Genomic DNA, 11,150 nt, shown 5'->3' on the forward strand with positions numbered 1-11,150 from the left:
AGTAAATCAGACAATCTTGTTTTTTTTTTTTTTTTTTCCTCAAACAACAGACAACTGTATTCATGGACAGCAGTTATAGTAAAATACATATTAGTTCTTATAATAATATTAAACATGATGGTTCAAGTAACCATTTCTTAGTAGCTATTTAATATTTTGTAATGTATCTTTTAATCTATTCTTCAGACATTTTGTTAGAATACAAAGCCATTTAAAAAACAAAAAATCCCATATATAAACACATATATCTATTTGTCACATTCTGTTTGTTATCAACCAAGTGTTATATAAACTTCAATTTTATGTGATGTTTATTGTAAAATAAGTGCTTAATATAATATCTTAAATAAAAATCTATTTAAAAAATATTTTTTTTCCAGAAAGTTAAAGATTTCTTTCAGACCTATGAAGAAGCAGAATATTTAAAATGGCCTGGACCACAAAAACCTATTTCTAGTCCCTTTGTTTCCTTCCCATAACTCATTGTGCAGAACAGTGAGCCAATTTACTATTAGGTTCATTGATCCTTTCCATTGATCTTACATGACTGTAAAGAATTTTGTTAAAGGCTTTCCAAACATCTAAGTTTAAAATTCTCTTTAACTCCCTTCCCACATTTGTCTACCTGTGGTGAAATCCCTGAAGAATTTCACAAAAGTAGTGAGTGATTCCTTTTATTTCTTAAATGTGTGTTGTCTGTTCTTAATCAAGCTGAGCTTTTCAAAGTGGTCCCCATTTGATCTTTAAAAATAGCTTCTGAAAAATTTCAACATAACAGAAGTTAAAGAAAACTCTGAAATATCCAAGTGTATTTCCAAGACTGGACTTCATTTAGTATTTTGTTTTGGTCAGATATTCAAAGTTTTGCTTTCTTAACAGAAAAAAAAAAAAAGATAAAATATTGCAATGCCAAAGCTACATTTTTAAAATCTGAAACATATTTATTGATAAGAAAATTTTTAACTTTTTAATTAATGTGTCATCATATTGTATTACAATTTCATTGACATCAGGGAACAACAATTTTTCTCTTCTGTCCAAATGTTGGGCCATGAGAGCAGCTCTGAACTCTGAAGGCCATTACTAAAGGCATAGAGAGGGAACGTCAACATTTGCCAAAGATTTATCTTGAAACTATTAAAATACTATTATTGTTTCATAGTAATTCACTGTAAATCTCTATACGATGTTGGATATACATCCACAGAAATCCTGTGTGATTTCGTTGTGAGCAATATAATCAAAAGTTGTAAGCTCTAATTACCTCTTCACTCAGAATAAATGTGTAACTTTGGGTGAACAACTTTAATTTGCTAAGCCTCAGTTTCCTCCCTCAAAACAGGTGTCCAGGAAACTTTAGAAAAAGGTGTAGGGTATAGATAATAGGATCAGAATGAACATTTGCCTTGAAATCGCTCTTTTCCCCCCGACCTCATGTGTTATAATAATGTACCAGGAAGTTTTCTGCAGACATGCAGTCACACAAGTTTCTCAGTTTTCAGCTACACAAGGAATAATCTGATCCTACTGCGGTGTCCTCACTTCTTGCTGCTACCCAAAACTGTCTACATATATTCTCCAATTTTTTTCCTTTTTTTTTTAAAAAAAATAAAAATGAGCCTACAGTTGTAATTGCATTGGTGGATAACTTTATTTCTTTATGGTGAACCTCTGTGTCCCCCCAATCTCAAGGTGACTTTTTGCATATCAAACTTTCTATTAAGAATGACAAAGAACCTTTTCCCCCCTAAATAGTTTCTGATTCATTCAGTTCTCTTTCAGTGAAAAGTTTGGTCATTGAATAATAGGTACATAACTTGTGTGCAATAATAAGTACATAAACAGCACTCCTTGACATAATAACTTTGGATATTTTCAGGTGGTAAAATATTAAAATGGATTTTCTAATAAAAACTGTTCTACTTCACTGACACAGCACAACGGTTTAAAAGGGGAATATGAGAATATGATTTCCTGGTATATAACTATAGCTTTTGTGGGATTTCTTAACTTATGGGTCATGGGCCCATCAACATTTCAAAATAGGTTTCAAAATAAGTTGCACTCACTAAAATTGTATGTAAAATCATAAGTACATGTGCCGTTTACATTTCTCTGGGAAAAATGATTCATGACTCAAATAAAATTTATCACGTATCTGACAATGCATACTCGCTAACACACTAATACTAAAATTTAAAATTTTTACTTAGTAAAACTTTTATTTTATACCTATTTTCTTTTACCTATTATTAAAATGTTTGTCACCAACTATAATTGAAAAATAAATCTGAAAAACGATCTGTCTTTAATTATTACCAAAGTCTGAGAGAAAAGCAAAATAAACCTAATTCTACATGTTTCATAGATAAGAAAAATATTACTTAGTCTTAACTAACATTTCCCAAAGCAGACATAAAAATAAGCAAGAGGGTCAGATTCTGAATAAGATTTCTGATCTCAGTATCACCACTTATGCTTCCAATTGTTTAAATTACCCATTTACATTTTAAACCTCCAGCATAGGTACTGAACAATCATAATTTATCCAAATTGTCTGACTCTCACCATCCAGGTACATTATCTCATTATAGGTATGTTGATTGCCCTATTGACCACTAATTCCCTTATGCATCTCGTCAAATTCTATTGTGTTCTTTTTTGTCTTGACCTTTATCAAACCAATCTTAGTCTGTGGTTTTCCATCAACTTTTCCCCAGGTTTCAACTTTAAAATATCTACCACATATTTGAATGTTGTTGCAGTTTGCTAGCTATTGCCTAAAAATTGTAGGTAGTGTGGGAATAGAAGGCGGCTAGCTATCGAATCTGGTTCTCTCACATATCAGCTGGTGAGGTTGTCTGCTGAATTCTAAGGCCATTTAATCAATATTTCTTTCTCATCATCAACTGTTGATATTTTGCTGGATAAGAGTTATAGGCAGACACAGTTTCCATAACTATAAATAGAGTGAAATGTACTTATCATTGATTAGAATACTAGCTATTACATTTAGAATAAGCAAATCTATTGGGAATGATACGGGCAAAGGAGACTAAAACTTGCAGAAGTATTCCATGCTATTTATTAAAGCTGAAAAGGAGGAATTTATATGCTTAAGAGGGACATAAACTCTAACATTGAGGGCAGAAAGTTCAATACGTGAGGCGCACTCATTGGTTTACTAACCACTTGTTCCTTTTAGTACAGATGCTTCAAGGAACTAGTGTTCCACATTTTAGGAAGAAGTTCAACTTTGTTTTATTATTATCAAATACTTTCATAGACATGGAATCAGATACCAGATAGTAACCTACTTCTTAACTGAAAACTGTGTGCCTAGAAGGTCACTGTGGGGCAGCACGATCATTACTAGTAACTCAAATTGTGAGAAAGTTTCACTTCACTTTGATTTTAAGTTACTCTAATTTCTACTCATTGGTTATAGAATATAAACCGTTTATGTCAATGTTCATGAATTTAAACAGGCTCAGTTCTTTCAGATAATGATCAGTTAACATGATTTCCTAATATTACTCATCACTTTTGTCTTAGGTATTCTAGTTTGTATAATGTTTAAAGTATATTGTAATGTCCAGATCTGAATATACTACATTATATTTATAAAATTATAATATTGAGATTTTATAGACTATTCAACAGATCTATAACAAAAATAAAATATTATTTTAGAATATCATACTTGGATTTGATTTTATTGGTTTACATATAATTTATAGAGTTTTATAAATATCTTTTGGAAAAGTATTACATTTTCATATATTTGACTAAATTATAACCATTATAGTTTTAATTTTTGTTCAACAAAATCAAAAAATAATTTCATGTAACTTATAAGAAAATCTAATACACTTCCTTTCAGAATAAGCATTTATTTTAATTTGTTTCAAAAAGTATGCCATATATCTTTTTATTTTGTTTGTTTAGTTTTTCCTATAGTTACTCTGCTCTTCAATTATTCCTATTGGTTAGTTTTTATATGTGTGATCTTTTTTTATTATTAACTGGCTTATTTTAATAAATAAATGCTTCCCTTTCAAAGATAAAGCAAATATTTATATCTTTGCTCTATTATTTATTTTTAAAATAACTTTTGAAGCTTTGTCAGAATTTCCAATCTGCAATGTTAGCTTTAGAAAAAGAAGCTGCCGATAAAAATCCAAATATTCTTCCATGTTTCATAATCGCAATTCTCAACTATATAGATAGGCTACATATATGTGATGATTGTGATTTATCTTCATAAATAGAGCATTTATTGGTGAATGATTTACATTTATTTACTTAATTTAGTTATTTGATTTAATTCTTCATAAATAGTTGAATTCCCTGCCATAGAATGTAACAGAGAAAATCAACTGGAAATCTAACAAAAATTTCCCAATACTCTGGACCATCTTCCTAGCAAGTCATTGATACTATTTGTCCAAAATTCAGCAGAATATTATATAAATATTTCTTGAAAACATCTTTTTTCAAAAATCAACAAAACTTTAGTATATAATTTAAGATGTTAGACTGTAAAGCTCCACAAAACAATATACAAAATACAAAAAAAAAAAACAATTTTTCAGTCTTAAAATTATTATTACTTAAAATTTCTAAGAAACAGTAGAAATTTTATCAATAATAACTGAAATCTTATTTTCTTGATGTTGTGTCCGTATCATCCTGTTGATAGTGATGCTATTGATTAGGAATGCTTGAAGTACATAACTGGGCCCAGAGCAGCTATTGTGCCTGGATTGGCTCTTATTGTGATTGCAGGGCACACAGCAAATATCATCACAGAATTCACACTTTTTATTTCAAATCCTGAAATGTACACATCACAGAGGTGGGCTATACAACAAAGTTACAGTAGAGAGAAGAGAAGGAGGTAGCAAGAACCTAGGCTCTTCCATTATTAGAGTTCAAGGGTAGGGTGCCTGGGGTTTCACATTTCATTCTTTACTGGTAAATTTGAAGCAGAAGAGCAGGAATTGGGGAAAAGAAGGGAGAAATGGGATTACTCAAGGGTCAGTTATCTAGGTCACCCAGGGCATTCTAAAAGGGAAACTTCATGGGTAGGGACATCTGGTTCCTTCTGTAGATGTTTTGCTAGTAACTGTGTCATACAGATGAATACCTTTGAAATAGATGCCTCAGCAATCAAAAGCTTAATGTCAAGCACTTACATTATAATCAGAAATCTTATTATTAGGCACTTATGCTACACTTCATAGGACCCAAAAGATATTTCTTAATTCCAGCTGAGAAGTTTTGTAACATATAGTGCCATAAAACTAGATTAAATGTTATGGATATATAAACATTATTTTATAATCTGAAAATGTTCAATTATTTTTAACTACAGAGTAGGTTTTTTTAAAAATATTTTTTGAGATTTTCTTAGTTAAATTGCTTTACTGTGTGAAAACTGTTCATGTATGTTTCTTTCATTTTTTTTTTCAATACACATCTTTAAAATATCACATATAAGTTTGAGGAATCATCTGACATCTCGGAGTTGCTATAGCTGAGCAACTTTGACCTTATTCATCAGCCTGCTGATTTGTTCATTTTCCAGAAACATAGATACCACCCCAAATTTTTCTGATACCTTTTTTAAAAAACTGTTGTGGCTTATTGAATCAAAGCAGATGAATTTGATACAAGTTCAATGTTGTTTCCTTCAAGAATTAGCTGATCTTTTTGGGCTTGAGATACTGAGCAAGCAGCACCTGATCTCATCCAAACCCTGTGGATAGATGTATTTTCACCCAAGAAATTTCAAGTTTCAACAAGAGAATCATTCCTTGAACAACAACGTTGATGGTGAAGTGAGCATACACAGACCTCATCCTGGAACAGAAGTCCCGTGTAACACCATTGACCATGTTCTGTGCATGACTACAAATAGTGTGAACAGTAGCCAGTTCCTTTCTATTTCCCCAGCATTTGTCAATCTGAGACCTCTTTCTTTCTTTCCAAGAAGACTGAGCTCTACATTGATGTGTTTGAAATTGCTTCTCAGGGTGCCTCTGGGGCCCCACATAACAACTCTGCATCTGTCTCTTCAGAGAGATGTCCAAATTTTTTGAAATGTCGACAGACTGATTGCTGAGAATGGTCTTCATCCTTGCGGTAGATGCAGCAAAGAGCTCTCGAATTTTTAATTACAAATTTTCTTTATTCGAGCATGAGTTTTAAATTTTAACTTTGGGTGGTGAATACATAACGCAGTATACAGATAATGTATTACAGAACTGTACACTTGAAACATATAATTTTATTAGCCAATGCTACCCCAATAAATTTAATAAAATAAATAAATAAATATAAACTTTTTGAGGCATTGTTTAAATAAAAATATATAAATGATATTTTGATTAAAAACATAAATTTTCAATACTAAATTTTTAATACAGATTTGAGCACAATTTCTATCAAACATTTACATGATATAGATAAGTAACTCAATCTGGTTGAAATAATCAAGCTGTTTTTCAATACAGAAGTATAAATTATTTGTCATATTTATAGTAATGTTTTCCACAGTTTTAAAAGGCTTTTTAGGTTTCTATAATTTGTGCAAAATGTTAGTGCTTCAAACTCTTTAAATCCATTTACTCTTTGTTTTATCATAGACTCAGAAGACTCATTTTTACATTTTAGGAAAAAATATGGCATATATTATCTTTGCTATTTCATAATTTCCAGATTTTGCAAATAATTTGCTCATTTATATCTATTTATGTAGCGTATAACTGAAAATTAATAAAAATATTCTAGGTTTTTGCTATGTAAAAGGCCAATATGTTTAATTTATAATCCTTTGAATCTAAAGAAAATGATTATAAAGAAAATGATATATTAAAATATATTACCTCAACTGTTTCCACAGAAAACTTCTCAATATAATTTCAGGATAAGACTGACCAATTTAATGTGAGAATATACACTATTTATTATTTAATCAGATAACTAAAAAGAAAAGAATCAAGGAGAGATCTTTTAACACATGTTAATACCACTCATTCTATAATACATTTATTCTTCGCTTCATAGGTTATTATGAGATTCGGCATAAATTTAGCATCCCTGATTTCACCTTTCTTTCTTATAAACTTTATTTTCCACTTATTAACTTTGTAGCAAATGAAGAGGTATTTTAATCTAAATTATAAATTTGACATTACTAATATAATTATTAGAAGAAACTAGATAGAACAGAAACAAAGGTGAAATAGACTGATTGTTAACTCATTAACAACAAACTGATTCAATAGCAATTTCTATTTTTGAAAATCCCTGGTTCCTTTGTATACCTAAGAACACTATGAAGGATTGATTTCAATTAACAAGGGTGTGCACCAAAGAGGATTACATTATTTATTCATACGAGAAAGACAATTCAATTTCACAATTTTACACGTAACTGGTTTCTGAAGGCCAACATTCAGGAGTTTTACTATTAACTATTGTATTTCTATTTTATAGTTTACAATTCTCAAAGGGAAGTTAATTAAATATGATTTTTTTTATGAGGTAAGTTACTTCTGAGATAATGCCAAAGTCATTTTTATATTTCAACATTCACTTACAACACATAAAATTGCCTTTTAAAAATGATTATCACTAGAAAATCACTAGCAATACAAAAAAAATCACTAACTATAGCAAAGCCATCCATATAGTTATGTTTAGATAAAGAACTCAGGGTGAAGAAAAAGATACCAATAAAACAAATGTTTAGTATTCTAAATGTTCTTATATGCCCTAGATGTGAATTTCCATGTGTCTGCTGCTGATCCTTTCCAAGCATCAATATTATTTCAAATAATTTCAAATCAGTTAAATAATTGTATTTTTTTCTCAAGATATTTCTAATATCTGTATCTGGTATTGCCATTATTACAAATACACTTGAAATTTTATATATATAATTTATGTACAATAAATTAAAAATTATTATTAACATTTCCTCACTCAGGTTCTTAACCATTCCATCTGTTCTTCACTTTTACAACTTGAATTTTCACACATGAAGCAAAGATAACATTTTTTCTATATTTTGTCACATTCGTCTCATATAGGTCTAATTATATTTTTGAACTCATAAAATTTATTGATTATAAGAGAATAATTAGTTAAAATATTTTACTAATATCTTCATTTCAAGTTTGAGAAATTGAATTTAAATGATTCATTAGTAAATTTCATCCTTTAAAAATGAAGATATTTCTAGATGACTTTAAGTAAATGTAAAACTATAATTAACTTGGTAAGGATTCAAATGGAAAGATGTTTCTGGTTACCTCAAGGATTTTTTTAAAAAAATGGTTGAAGATCCCATTCTAAAATGTGTGAATGTTGCCTGGAAAAGATTTGCTGATATAATCATTTAAATTCTGAGTACTTATGAGACATATGGCTGGCAACTATTATTATCCTTTTTTTTTCTCATACTCAAGATACTTATGTTGCACTATAATAGAACAAAAGATATAACAGTAAAAAAAAAATTAAAGACAGTGATTCTATTGTTCTTACAATTTAAGGAAAAATAAATATTTATATGTAAACTTGACACACATATTTTCAGGTACAGTGTACATATTATGAAGTTGGGTAGAAGGTACTTTTGCTAGATAAGTCTATGATATAAACACTACAAGGAATTTATCAGTATCTTTATTTGATTGATGAGAAAATTTAGATATAGACATATTTAATAATTTATCCGAAGTCATAAAGGTTGCAATATGAATTCTGTTCATGTGACCCTGAGGCGTATATTCTTATCCACTGCACGTTCTATTCCTCCCAAAGTTTTTCAATAGTCTAATTTTTAGGAATGTTCCTGGATGTTACTTGGGGGAGAGATAAGTTTAGCCGATGAATTTGGTTAAGTAATGTTTAATCAAAATCAGTTAATTATCTCTAGGCGAGATACCTCAGAAATATTAATAAGCTAATGTAATTTTGGACTTTCAAGAAGTAGGCTATAATGTTAAAGTCTTCGAACACATTTTGTTCATTATATAGTTTTGTAGGTAGATTTGGTAAACGTGTTCTGCATAACTGCATTTGGAAATATTGTTATAGAATACTTGCAGGTGTCACCAGACAAAATTTAAGTCAAAAACTTCTGTGAATTAAAACAAAAAAAAAAATGGTGTAGGTGATAGAAGCTCTGTTCATACCTCTGGTGACCAAATCGAAGTTGTGATGGAAACAAGGAACAGCAGCAAGGAAAAATCTCCTGGGATGAACAAGCCATACAACTAGGGAGAAATCCAAGAAATCACCCTGCAATAGCAGAAGGTAGGATGGGGTGAGGACACGGAGCTGCCCAGTCTCAGTGGCTGAGTGAGACAGGCTTTGGCAGCAGTAGAAGCCTCTTAAATGGACCACTTCCTTGAGTGGATTTTCCTGGTGATGGATCTGCTCGCTTTGAGCACCACAGCCGATTAGGCTGTATGCAGGGGGCACCAGGGACTTATAGGGAGACATTGTAGGAGTGAGGGCCAAGGAGAGACTTGCTCAGTACAGAATTGCCAGCGGTATCCATTGTTCCCTTTTGAGTCCTCCCCACTCCCAGTGTGCGGACACAGTAGCAGCATAATTGTGATATCATCAAATTGGATAACAGCGGTCACTCTGCCCAGAGGATTCCTTGAAACCCAATCTCCCCCAACTCGTGGCCTCACCCAAGCCACATCCAGGTTTATCCTCAGCAAGTCAGGTGCTCCTCACTGAGCAGCATCTAGACTCACACTGGAGGGAGCTGGCCTCAGTTTCCGGGGTGAACTTTTGAGGCAACTATAAGCACAGAATCTGTGGATTGATTACTGAATCTTAACAGGTGGCCCCAGAGGGTTAGAGGCTTGGGCTAAATTTGGCCTGCAGCTGAACAAGTTTCAAGTTTATGCCACTTGACACCTACTTCACAAATCCTCACTAATAAGACCTCACTAACAGGAGCTTGGTTTAGTACATAGAAACAGACATGGAAAGGCAGCTAAAATGGGAAGACAAAGAAATAGAAACCATATGAGAAAACAGAATAGAGATCTAGATATAATGGAGTCAAGTAATCTAACAGATGCAGAGTTCAAAACACTAGTTTTAAAGATGCTCAGTGAACTTTTGGGAAGTGTAGAGAACTCCAAAAAAGTGATAAAAATGGAAATGGAAATTATAAAAGAGAACCAACCTGAAATGGAGAACACAATATCTGAGATGAGGAGTATATTAAATGGAATAAACAAAAGAATAAACAAAGTGAATAAAGAAAAGGATCAAATGCCCTATTTAGAGGACAGGAAAGCCAAACAGGACACTCAATCAGAACAGCAAGAAAAAAGATACCAAGTCTATAAAAATAATTTAAGGAGGATATGGGACATTATCACGGCTCCAAATATTCATCTAATTGGCATAACATAAGTCAAGATGTTGAACAGTTGTTTGAAGAAATAATGATGGACAACTTCTCTAACCTGGTGAAGGAAATGGACATAAAAAACCTGGGAAACTCAGAGAAGTCCCAAAATCAGGAATCCAAAGAGGCCCACACCAAGACAGATCATAATTAAAATGCCAAAGATTAAATACAAAGAAAGAATATTAAAAGCATCAAGAGAAAAACAGATAGTTACTTATAAGGGAATGCTCAAAAGACTGGCAGCTGATTTCTCAAAAGAAATTATGCATGACAGAAGGGCTTGGCACAAAATATTTGACAGGATGAAGACCCAGGATCTACAACCAAGAATAATTTGTCAGTAAAGCTATCATTTAGAGTCGAAGGACAGATAAAGAGCTTCCCAGACAAAAATAAGCTAAAGAAATTTATGGTTACCAAGACAATATTACAAGAAATGTTGGAAGAACTTCTTAAAGAAGAAGGAAAAGAAAAAAAAAAAACATGTATCAGAAACAGGAATAAAGAATGGTAACAACTACATTCCAATCAATAAGTATCTTAAATGGAAAAGAAACAAGTGTTCCAAGCAAAAGATAGAGTGGCAGAAAGAATAAGAAAACAAGACCCCTACATATGAAAAGGAAGGGGATGGAAAAATATATTGCTTTGATGGACCTAAAAGGTATTTAAGTCAGACAGAGAAAGATAAACACTA

General features: G+C 31.5%; 1 pseudogene; it reads right to left on the minus strand.

Annotated features, from left to right (window-relative positions):
- Positions 1-5,579: 5,579 nt before the first annotated feature.
- On the minus strand, positions 5,580-6,140 carry LOC107500174 (annotated as a pseudogene).
- Positions 6,141-11,150: the final 5,010 nt, after the last annotated feature.

The sequence above is a fragment of the Rousettus aegyptiacus genome, unplaced genomic scaffold (genome assembly GCF_014176215.1).
Source record: "Rousettus aegyptiacus isolate mRouAeg1 unplaced genomic scaffold, mRouAeg1.p scaffold_m13_p_10, whole genome shotgun sequence".
Lineage (NCBI taxonomy): Eukaryota > Metazoa > Chordata > Mammalia > Chiroptera > Pteropodidae > Rousettus > Rousettus aegyptiacus.